The sequence below is a fragment of the Sinohyriopsis cumingii genome, chromosome 14, assembly GCF_028554795.1.
Source record: "Sinohyriopsis cumingii isolate HCF-2022 chromosome 14, ASM2855479v2, whole genome shotgun sequence".
Classification (NCBI taxonomy): Eukaryota; Metazoa; Mollusca; class Bivalvia; order Unionida; family Unionidae; genus Sinohyriopsis; species Sinohyriopsis cumingii.
In genome coordinates, this window is record NC_142974.1 from 55,339,026 (window position 1) to 55,352,057 (window position 13,032).

General features: G+C 36.1%; 1 protein-coding gene across 2 annotated transcripts in view; it reads right to left on the reverse strand.

Annotated features, from left to right (window-relative positions):
• Nucleotides 1-13,032, reverse strand: part of LOC149783855 (transcription factor GATA-4-like) — an 82,113-nt gene that overhangs the window by 42,802 nt on the left and 26,279 nt on the right. Inside the window, exon 1 of one of the 2 annotated variants that reach the window (XM_089932062.1) lies at nucleotides 184-401. The exons of the other annotated variant lie outside the window; for it this stretch is intronic. The gene's annotated coding sequence lies outside the window, so the exon portion shown is untranslated. Of the gene's footprint in view, nucleotides 1-183; nucleotides 402-13,032 lie in introns of those variants that run through there. 2 annotated transcript variants of the gene reach the window in all.

Here is a 13,032-nt window from a genome sequence, read left to right on the forward strand (position 1 = left end):
TGTAAAAGCTGTGACAAGCGACGGTTGATATCTTTAAGTGCTCGAGTATCGGCGGAAAGCAACAGCAACAAGACACGTTAGATATCGAGGGCAGTTCCAGAGATTTCAGCATCTTGTGAATGGGAATGACTGACACGAGAGACGGAAAATTGGGAGTAAAGGGTCTATGAAACAAATACATACCTCTTTTCTTATGGACTGATACTGTCTTCTCTTCAATGAATGAAAACAAGATTTTATCAACTTGTTTTGCTTCGGGTCATCGCCAGCGTTTCTGAACAGTTCCACACTCTAAATTGTACAGGCTATCTTGTAGCCCTGGTTTTTATGATAAAGAAATGTTTACACACTGGACTTGTCCACTTTATATCATGGGTACATATGTGTATCATTTATGTGTCTTAATATTTTTATATTATTGTTCTAGATAAATCCAACTGTCCTGACCATGGTATTTTCGATATACCACAAGAACTCAAAATAGATAGGCGTATCAGCTTGGGGTTTTATTACGAGGCAATATAAATTCATTTAATTCTCGAATCAGCTGCTACCCCTTATCACTCTGACCAATGAGATACCCTGACTTTGATACGAGTTATCTCGGAGTCTCGGTTTGCGAATAGAGCAGCACCGTTTTATATGGAAAGGAGCAGTATGGTGAATTGTCGAGTGTTTATTTGTGAAATGATGGCGTAGCTGCTCTCGAGGGCTCTAGTTGTAGCAGTGCACTGATAAAATATTGTAGATCACTGCACAGTCAAAATCTAAAGGTGGCTAAAGAGAGGTCTTTTATCTCAATTTTAAGTGTTAGGGAAATAGTAAAATACGTTTAATCTTTACGTTTGTAAATGAATGTTGAAGTGAGTATCAGACCTTGGGAAGAATAAAGCGATATTTTAGGCTAAGAGTTTCTCTGTAAACGTTCACAAGGTGTAACATACGAAGAAGGAACTCCTTTTCAACTGAGGGCTCATTTACATAGAAAGCAGGAGGAAAAACATAACAATGATGATTGTATTGTCAAACTGGGATATTACTTGTTATTGAGAGATAATTACAGCTACCAGGATACCACTCTGATAGATGTTTCAAATCCGAAAATACAAATGTATTAATACATTTCTGCGACATGTTTTTGTGCTACTAGATGACATGACTTAACTTGATTTAAGATAATAAGAGATTCAATTTTTTAAATTTTAATGGGGGTGGGTGGGTGAGCGGACCAAATTACAAAGGGACTAGCTTTCGATTATTGTGGTAGCTTGCTTTAGAAATAGTACAATTTACTGACGGTAAACGAGTAATTTCATAGCGTCTTCATTTGATGCGGCAGACATTTCGAATAAGCTTTGAAAAGTAGTTCTTGAACTACCTTCGGAGCGTTAACTTACATTGCAATAAACGTATTGGCCCTGAGTGTGCTTGGCAGCGTCCAATAAATGCTTGACAACGTTCAATATTTGGAAAATATACGGATTGATCCCACGTAAAGAATTTGCATAGGAAGTCACGTGATAGGTATATAGCAATTCATTTAACTGCACTGACGTGACGTCATATACTTTGACGTGACATCACGATCTTTATTTTGCGGCGTCATGCAAGCTGGTATGGGGATTTTAATACTCTAGAACAATTTTAATTAAAACGTGTCCACTAAATATAAAAAATATTGACCTTCGCTGGGGTGAATAAGGAATTTGAGGAATTAAAAAACCCATCATAGTGACCTTGAACATAACGATTTGAGTAACGGTATTTTTACCTGTTATGATTTCTGTATTTAGTTTATTTCTGCATTCAGAAATGAATTATGTGACATACAAAGTGGGTTCCTGACGCCTCATTCAACTTTCGATATTCGATTACTTTAGGTTTTCTATCAACATTTTCGTTGCCCGATCTCTTCAATCTTTTCAAAACTAGATGTCAGTGCAGTGGAAGCTAAATCATCTAGTCAACCATATTTTATTATAATATTCAATAGAGAGTATGGCCTTGAAACTGTGCTTGTCATTGTTATTGATATTGAGAGACATTGTGACAACAGGTGACATTGAATATCACACAGAAACGGGACACGATACAGAAACGGGGTACGATACAGAAACGGGATACGATACATTCAGAAATGACCGTAATTAAGATATACTCTAACGGTAAATTCTCCACACAATATACAAATAAAGCTATACTTTATACACACATGCAAAGCTGAATATATGGACAATGCCATCAGAGCCAGAAAAAAATAATACTTCAGACACGAAAAGACGGATGCTACCCACAAAATTCGGTAAAAGAATTTGATAGACCTAGTAGTAAGCAAAACACTTTTCAAATTAAACATGATAATAACATTCATAAATTAAATGCCCTACGTATAAAATAATGGAGCGACAACTAAGATAATTATATACCTTAATTAATTAATGACATATTTGAAAAGAATAGATTTACAATTGAAAATAAATAATAAATATAGATACTGGTCAGCATCTTGTGTTTGTAAAATTTTATAGCATGCTATGGCACAAGTAAAGACAAATATATGTTTAAAACAGTGACAAAAGTAACGCATGCGTGAAATACTGTAGACAGAATATACAATATGCGATAATGAGATATAAATGTCTAAGTAACAATTTACATTGAAATGAGATCTAAATCTCTGTCCGATAATTTGCACACGAAAATGTTTTCATAACACGCAGGACATCTTTCTTGCCAGTTATCTGTACTGTCTAAATTGCACGTCAGGCATGTTTAGTCCTTCATGCTGTGTCTAAAGTGATAAATTTATAAAGCGCATGAAACATTCTTTTCAGGTTTCAAGATTTTTGTCTCTCACCAAGCCATTATATTCAGTTTGCATCCGCTTAGTAATGGTCAAAGCCGGTGGTGAGAATATATATATATATATATATATATATATATATATATATATATATATATATATAGAGAGAGAGAGAGAGAGAGAGAGAGAGAGAGAGAGAGAGAGAGAGAAGAGAGAGAGAGAGAGAGAGAGAGAGAGAGAGAGATGATTGATATAAATAACATTCTGCTTAGATCTAGCCACTTTTTGCCTAATCTTCATTTCAAATAAATCAAAATATTTGAATGGAACTATCAATTGCTTTCAAAATGATGTTCCCATCCATCAACATGTATGACTAAACTCTTTGACTTTGGGACGTTATGCAATTTAATGATATAGTGTATTACTTTGGCAGGATACTGAGATGTAATGATACATGTGTACGACTTTGGTAGGATACTGTGATGTAATGATATAGGTGTATGACTTTGGTAGGATACTGTGATGGTACTGATGTATGACTTTGGTAGGATACTGTGTTGGTACTGATGTATGACTTTGGTAGGATACTGTAATGTAATGATATAGGTGTATGACTTTGGTAGGATAATATGATGTGATGATACAGGTGTATGACTTTGGTAGGATGCTGTGATGGTACTGATGTATGACTTTGGTAGGATACTGTGATGGTACTGATGTATGACTTTGGTAGGATACTGTGATGTAATGATACAAGTGTATGACTTTGGTAGGATAATGTGATGTGATGATACAGGTGTATGACTTTGGTAGGATACTGTGATGTAATGATACAAGTGTATGACTTTGGTAGGATAATGTGATGTGATGATACAGGTGTATGACTTTGGTAGGATGCTGTGATGGTACTGATGTATGACTTTGGTAGGATACTGTGATGTAATGATACAAGTGTATGACTTTGGTAGGATAATGTGATGTGATGATACAGGTGTATGACTTTGGTAGGATGCTGTGATGGTACTGATGTATGACTTTGGTAGGATACTGTGATGTAATGATACAAGTGTATGACTTTGGTAGGATAATGTGATGTGATGATACAGGTGTATGACTTTGGTAGGATACTGTGATGGTACTGATGTATGACTTTGGAAGGATACTGTGATGCAATGATACAGGTGTATGACTTTGGTAGGATAATGTAATGTGATGATACAGGTGTATGACTTTGGTAGGATACTGTGATGTGATGATACAGGTGTATGACTTTGGTAGGATAATGTAATGATACAGGTATATGACTTTGGTAGGATACTGTGATGGTACTGATGTATGACTTTGGTAGGATACTGTGATGGTACTGATGTATGACTTAGGTAGGATACTGTGATGGTACTGATGTATACATTTGGTAGGATAACAGAATGATACAGGTATATGACTTTGGTAGGATACTGTGATAGTACTGATGTATGACTTTGGTAGGATACTGTAATGTAATGATGCAGGTGTATGACTTTGGTAGGATACTGTGATGGTACTGATGTATACATTTGGTAGGATAATGTAATGATACAGGTGTATGACTTTGATATGATACTGTGATGTAATGATACAAGTGTATGACTTTGGTATGATACTGTGATACAATGATACAGGTATATGACTTTGACATGATACTGTGATGTAATGATACAAGTGTATGACTTTGGTATGATACTGTGATGGTACTGATGTATGACTTTGGTAGGATACTGTGATGGTACTTATGTATGCATTTGGTAGAATAATGTAATGATACAGGTGTATGAGTTTGGTAGGACACTGTGATGTAATGATACAGGTGTATGACTTTGATAGGGTACCGTGATGGTACTGATGAATAAATTTGGTAGGATAATGTGATGTAGGTGGATGACTTCAGCAGCGTACTAATGAGGATACGGACGAGGCGGTTGTCCCGAGCGACAGAGGCCTTGCGGCGCCAAAAACTACTGTGAATGATGAAATTAAGATGCAATGAAAAGCCACCAAATGGCGTTAAACTGCAGGAAAATGATGGCGACCAGGGCTCTACCCAGAGCCCCGCTGGGGAGTTCACTTCGCTCTTTCCACCCCACCCCACACCTCAGCCACGTGCGCCATTTACGCTACTGGCCCTTAGAAAGCCAATGTACAACTTTAGTAGTATAAAGTAGTGATATAGGTGTATGACTTTGGTTGGATAATGTATTTATATAGGTGTATGCCGTTTGGAAGGATAATTATATAGGTGCAAAAGTTTCGTCTTGCTTAAACAATAATTAAAACAATCATGTCATCTGCTTTTTCCAACAATGATTTGCTTAACGAAGAAGTACTAAGCCATTGCCTTGTCCAATGAAGAAGAGCAAATTAACTTTTCTTTCAAACGAAAACTAAAATAACCATCGTTCAAATATTGATGTATTTTAATACGGTAGAACTATTTTCCTGTTAGATATAGTTTAGCAATTTCCCTTTTATTTATTTGAACATAGGTGGCTACGACATGATGTTATGCAGAAGAAAGGCTCAAATTGTACTGGAATGCATAGTTGTGTTAAGGACAGTTTAACGAAATACCGTATGCAATCGCTTATAAATCAAGTCTAAAGGTAAACACAATAGCCCGTGCATAATGCGCCCAAAGATCAGGGTCTATCTTGTTCGTTCTACATATTTAGTCATGATAAACTGCATAGGTCCAGATCTGTCAGCGCATTATGCGACGGAAGATCTGGGTCTTACAGTTTGCAATTGTAATAGACTTTAAAGCAAGTACGGACGGTGCCATTCTGTGCAAAACCATTTCCAAATTTTGGGGCGTGTTAGGAATTTTGTGAAATATGAGCTTGATGGCTCTCTGGTTCGTAACTTTTAATAACTAACGAAGTTGTCCACAATCTCGAGTTAAAGTACCGATTTATATATTGTGTTTTGATCTGAGTCAACCACAGACACACACACACACACACACACACACACACACACACACACACTTCACATGAGCTACATACAGCGATTAACACCATTATTATTTGGGATTATATTATAGGTGTGCTACAAATAAATGAAATGGTTGGGGAGACATTATGTTTACAGTGATATTAACTTCCAGACCGATTCATCAGTGTTATAGCTTAAGTGAACATATCCAATTTGTAATGAATAAGTTATGCATGTATGCATGCATGCATGCATGCATACATGCCTGCCTGCATATATATATATATATATATATATATATATATATATATATATATATATATATATATATATATATATATATATATATATATATATATATATATATATATATATGTGCATATATAGCTGTATGATGTAATAATGGATATACATGGGCATCTGTATACATACCTACATACATACGCACGCACGCACGCACGCACGCGCGCGCACACACACACACATACATACATACCTACCTACCTACCTACCTACCTACCTACCTACATACATACATACATACATACATACATGCATACATACATACATGAGGCAGAGTATCCATGAGGAATATGAGACAGCACGAGAGTTAATTAACAATGTAACTTTATGTAATGCCATGGTCAAATAAAACACATTTTATCTAAATAGACAGACACGTGGACATGTATTTATGTATATTGGTATGTATGAGCTTAAACATAATTAAGTTAACCTTGTTAGTATATTCGTGTATGCTCGAGGGTTGAGTTGAAGAAAATAGACCCCTTTATCATTCGACCATAAATGGAAGAACAAATGTAAAATGTAAACGCCGTGATTGTATTTGAACTTTCACCTTGCCTTAATTGGTAAGGTCATGAGGAAACGTCCAATGTTTAGTGGAGTTGATGATAGTAGTGTGATAATTAAATTGTCACTGGACATTTCAGATAACGCTAATTCGATTTATATTCTTTGTCAATTAGTAGAGTGAAAGTGAAAAATAAATCATTGTTTAGAATTTGACTTGTTCTCTCGCGAAATAATGACGTTTGCGTATATTATTAACGTGTTTTGTTTTTCCTTCTGGTTTCCTTTCTTGTTTTAAATTTGTTCGAATAATATTTTATGTGGCACATAATTCAAGAAACTATAATTCCATTGATGAAATTTTGTTAAACGTTTTATTTAAAGTTAAAGCGTAAAATGAATACTTCAAGTATTAAATATTTGTAAAAATTTAGTTTTGTACAGGAATCATGACTTGGTGCCATTCGATATACATTCTGTGTCACTTATACAGTATCGAATAATTGTTACACCCTACGATAAAAAGGACATTCTTTAGAAAACAAATTTCTTGATTAAATATGATAACGAAATTGTTCAAGTAATAATTTTAACTGACGTCATAAATCATTATCATGCTTGAAAACAATTGATAAATCAGGCGTTGCTTAGTGTCGATTGAAAACCACAATTAAATGACTCTCTCGTGTGTGTGTGTGTGTGTGTGTGTGTGTGTGTGTGTGTGATTTTGGATTTTTAACGTAGTTTTAACAACTTTTCTTTCAGTTATATCGCTACGATGTCTGCAGTGTGTCGGTTTATAGTGATGTCTAGCATTGGGGCATCATGCCGCAGATATGTAACATGATCTCTCACCCAGTCACATTATCCTGACACCAGACCAACCAGTCCTAACACTAACCTCTCAATGCTGAGCGCCTAGCGAGGCAGCTGTTAGTACCATTTTTATCAGTATTTGGTATGACTCGGCTGGAGTTCGATCCCGCGACCTCCCACATCCGAGTCGGACGTTCTAACCGCTAGGTCACCGGAGCAGTCAAGTGACAATCGAATTTCGAAGTGATAATCGAAATTTCGAATTTCGAAGTGATAATCGAAATTTCGAATTTCGAAGTGATAATCGAAATTTGGGTGCAGCGTCTATTATCGAAATGGAAAGCAAGCCTGTTAACAAACATTATTCACATCAGAATGCAGGAATAAACACAAATAGCAACCACAATCCTTAAATATAAACTCACAACAGTATGTTGTTTAACGAGGTCCCGCTCTGAAGTCTGTTAGTGTGTTCTGTGGTGTTTCTACATTAATGTTTACCGCATGAATGTGTTAATTAATGGAGAAATCTCTTCATCTTGCTATGAAAACAGTCACTAATTTGACAAAGCATTGTATCCACCATCTAACTTTGTGGAAGGTTTCTGTCCTAAATTATTGCAAAATATTTCGGAACTTCTTTTTATCGACATAGTAATACATCGTTAATAACATTGATACAGAAAGGAGAAACTGTTTGCCTTAAACACATAAAAAGAAGATATACGTTGTTTTGTTTTCGAATATATAAGAAAACATTTCACTCGTGAAGCGGAAACATATTTTTATTGCCACGTGTGGCTTGTCCACTCATGTCAATACAATGTTCTCACTTCACTCTATAACTATTTTCTCATATCTATTCAAAAAGGTTTATATCCTCTATGTAGTTGAACTACTACTACTAGTACTACTACTACAAACAAAATAACAAATCCTCAAGCTTGTCACTGCATATTACAACCCGCATGTCTCTACCCTCTTATACTAATGTGCGTATGTGAGAAAGCTTGCCAGTAGCGTCTCGTTGGTATGTGGTTTTTCTGGGGTTTTCCCGGGTTCTTCATCCACCGTTAATGCTGGCCGCCATACATATCCTGTCATGTGCTGAAAATGGCGTTAAACCCCACAACAACAACTACCCTCTTATAATCAGCACTACCACAACCACATTTCTTTCCTCCTGTACTCATTCGTTCACTCCTGCTCACAAGTTAACTGGGACCCAGGGCTTGCAGTACAAATTGTTCTACATAATATAATATAATATAATATAATATAATATAATATAATATAATATAATATAATATAATATAATATATAATGACGGCATTCTGGCAGATGGATACCATAGGCGTCAACCTAAAGAAAAAGGCTTCTTGAATTTCCTTGATAGGTTTAGGAGATATGGTTATGGACAGAAGGATGGACGCACGGATAGAGACACAAGAGGTGTCACAATATCCTTCCTAATAATAATTCGTATATAGTTATGAACATTGTGCTCTAATACAAGGATTTCGTGAATAATTGTTGTCCCATTTTTGAAGAGTACACGTGTTGATACACGGTATCATCCGTCGTCAGCTTATTTCGTGATCCAGCGTGAAGTTTTACTACAATGTCCATTTCACGCAGCTCTCAACACGGGTCAGAAGGTCTCCCGTGAGGATTATAAATCCATAAATCACTCCGCGCAGTGAAGCGGTCTCAGGTACCGTGCCGGTCACTTGGATTGAGTCTTGGACAATTAGTTATGAGGATACGCTGATAAATACACCTGGTTTAGTAAATAACGTTCGTAGTCAAGCTCGTATATTTGTGACTTGGGCAATGTAAATTTAGGTTGTTACCTGCAGAAGGGTAAATAGAACAGAAAGACGTATAGTCGTCACGCAGCGTGTAATTGTAGTTGAACTGTACAGGCTGTTGACTTAGCTGAACGTAAGAAGTGATATTTCATACTGCTTTTGACAAGAACATTCTAAATCCGATGTTGTTAAGATTTTCAGGCATTTTTTTGTGGTTGTATGGGCTATGGCATCGTCAAATATCCTTAAAACAGAATAACGTTCACCTGGGATAGGCTCTAGAATGCTGAGTTAAACATCACAGACGCCAACCTTTTCGTCGTGTTTGCACAAAACAATGTCAAGGGATCGTTCATTGAAAGGCTGAGATATTCTTTTATTAGTTTAAAAAGAGGCACTTTTAACAGATTCTCTTCCAGTATGATCTTGTGTTTTGCTTGTAAAAACAACACGTTTTATTGCAGAAACATTTCAAGTTGAACATGTACTTATATGCATTGTAAGACGGTATGACATTTTGTTCTTAATAAAAACAGACTGACACCCAGACCAGACATACCCGAAAATCCTGAGATATGTAGAGTGCTTGTCAGGATAAAGTGCTTGCAGCATATAAGATTTGGAACTTGCACGAATGGCTAAATCAGAAATAGCTGATCTAGTGTGTGCGCGTGTGTGTGCGTCTATATGTGTGCGCGCGCGCGCGTGTGTGTGTGTGTAACTAGCAAACCGCCATCCCTACCTCTAAAACTGAAGGTGAAACAACCGGAACGATTCCTAGGGTAAGTTTTCTTTTTTTTACAGTTAGATGGTTACAATTGTGTCCTGGAACGCGTAAAATGCAAGAGATGACGGGGGCTAAATCTCTTGGGGCCCATCATAGGGTTCCGTCCCAGAGACTTCTTGCCTAAAGCACCCCTACCACCCACCCCGATATTTTCGAATACACCATGATCAGAATGCTTCTGAAAATGTTGTTTACTAAATATTCAAACAGGTGTGAATTGCATACGACACAAATGAATGTTATACAGACTGATACACCATTTTTCAGACAGGTGTGAAATACATAGGATACAAATAAATGTCGTACAGACCGATACAGGGTTTTTCTGCGTGGCTATTTAAGCGAATCGACTTCTTTTCGTTTGTTGTTTTATCGCACAGCAGGACAAGTAGCTTATGAGCGCCGATGCAGTTGGAGTAAGGTGCTGATCTAAGGGAAGGATTCAAACCTATACCCTATCACAATTGCACGTCTGGAACACTAACCACTGTGCCAACGCGGCTTCTGCCTCCACTGATCCCCACTTACTAATGTCTGACGGTGCATCGTATCTATTTCTCATACTTTTTCACCATTTAACCTGCAAAAAAAAAAGGGGGGGGGGTAACCTTGTTGCATGGTGTACTTTTTTTCTAACACCACCCCCACCGTGCGTACATACGCTTATGCTTAGTCACCTACCCACCCCGCCCGCTACATAGTTTTATCGTTTTAACTGCACTGTTAAAAATAAGTTTTGTCATGTGGGCCTTTCATGTGGTATTTGATGCTGGAATGGGATGCACGCTAAATGCCACATACTGAGTGCATTCGTTTCTTAATCTGGCTGTTTGAAAATGATGGAGAGTGCCAGTCAAAGAAAGATTTCATCGTCATTTGTGCAGATATATATATTCCAATAGGCTTCTTGTATGCATTAACAGACATCTTCAAATGATGTGTACAAAGGGTATATAATTAAATTTAATAACTTATTCAGATAAAGTAAGTCTTAGGTAGAAAAAATAGGGTCATAGATCTACTTATAATACATTATTTTATCTCTGGTAATCGATACACACACAGACAGATAAAAAGACACACACACACACACACACACACACACACACACACATATATATATATATATATATATATATATATATATATATATATATATATATATATATATATATGTCTCTCTCTCTATGTATATATATATATATATATATATATATATATATATATATATATATATATATATATATATATATATATATATATATATATATATGGGTTCGAGTCTAGGATTCAGCCAATGTGGGTATGTAAGAAAGCTTGCCAGTAGCTTCTCGTGGGTCGGTGGTTTATTCAGGGGTCTTCCCGGGTTCTTCCTACACTATTAATACTGGCCGCCATGTATAGCCTATCGTGTGCTGAAAAATGGCGTCAAACCCTACAACAACATCAACAATATATATATATATATATATATATATATATATATATATATATATATATATATATATATATATATATATATATATATATATATATATATATATATATATATATATTTGAATGAATGACAGTAATCAATACCATTTGTAAATTATGATCCACGATAATCTCTTTTCTTTATCACCTGTTGAGATGTCAATCTTCTGCTGTCGGCTAAATGACCCTAAGAAATATGCGGAGTAATACAACATTGATGGGCGATTAAGAATGTCTCATCACCTTGACAGGAAAAGATAACGCGGAAAAGTATACTGGATTAATTACTTAAGAAGATGTATGCAGTTACATGTCTTTAGATACATATGGTGCTTTCTTTTCTGCTCAATATTGTCTGCACAAAGTGATATTTATTTACCATGTGGATGGTCAAGACAATCGGAAAACTTCGTTGTTCACAGGATTTAATATGTAAATAAACGATATTGTATATGGGTTCGATATGACAATGTATGTATGTATGTATGTATGTATGTATGTATGTATGTATGTATGTATGTATGCATGCATGTATGTATGCATGCATGTATGGCGGAGGGACACAATCCCGCACGCACGCACACACGCACACGCACGGACACACACACACACACACACACTGATTACTATGTCTAACTATCGCCAAAGAGTGCTCAAGTAAAGGTAATACGAAATTTGGGAAAATTAATATATGACGCAATCAAAATCAGAAATAATAAATTAACTAGTGCAAGTGTCCATCTCAGGCGTATTAGTTCTGACACACTTATATAGTAACTCTATCCCAGGTTATGACATTATCAATATCGACGTTTCCTTTCGGCTACAATAAAATGCATGAAATGCATTCTGCATTCTTTTCAGCTGATTCGTATATTTATATGACATCGTGTTTATTGTGCAATAATGTTTTGTTTTAATTTGATGCAATTATTGATACAGTTTTTAGCACCCATTTGTTTCAATGCCTTGCTTATGTAATGGCAAGAAACATGTATATGCCTACGTCAGTAAAGAACTCTGAACTTTGAAATTACAATTGCCGTTTTGATAAGAGCAAACGAAACAGACTTTCACCTGCTATGAAATCACCTGTATTGAAGGCGTAGATCCAAGACAATATTTGGGACTAACTTGAAATTACACCTGTCAACACGTCATGTTATGGTTGATAAGAAGTGTGTGTGTGTGCGTGTGTGTGTGTATATATATATGTGTGTGTGAGAGAGAGAGAGAGAGAGAGAGAGAGAGAGAGAGAGAGAGAGAGAGAGAGAGAGAATATGCGTTTCATAAAATAAGTATATAGGCATAAGGTATATACACATAATTGAATGTTCTCGTATAGGTCGTGAGATTAGTCAGCCTGTTATCAATTCCAGCATCAGACTCCTTCTACTGATTAACAATATAATATTACAGATCTGGGAACATTTCGTCGTAACGCTCTTTGTATAGTCAAGCATGCAAAAGCTACACACTCTTTGTATAGTCAAGCATATAAAAGCTACACACTCTTTTCATAGTCAAGCATGCAAAAGTTACACACTCCGCCA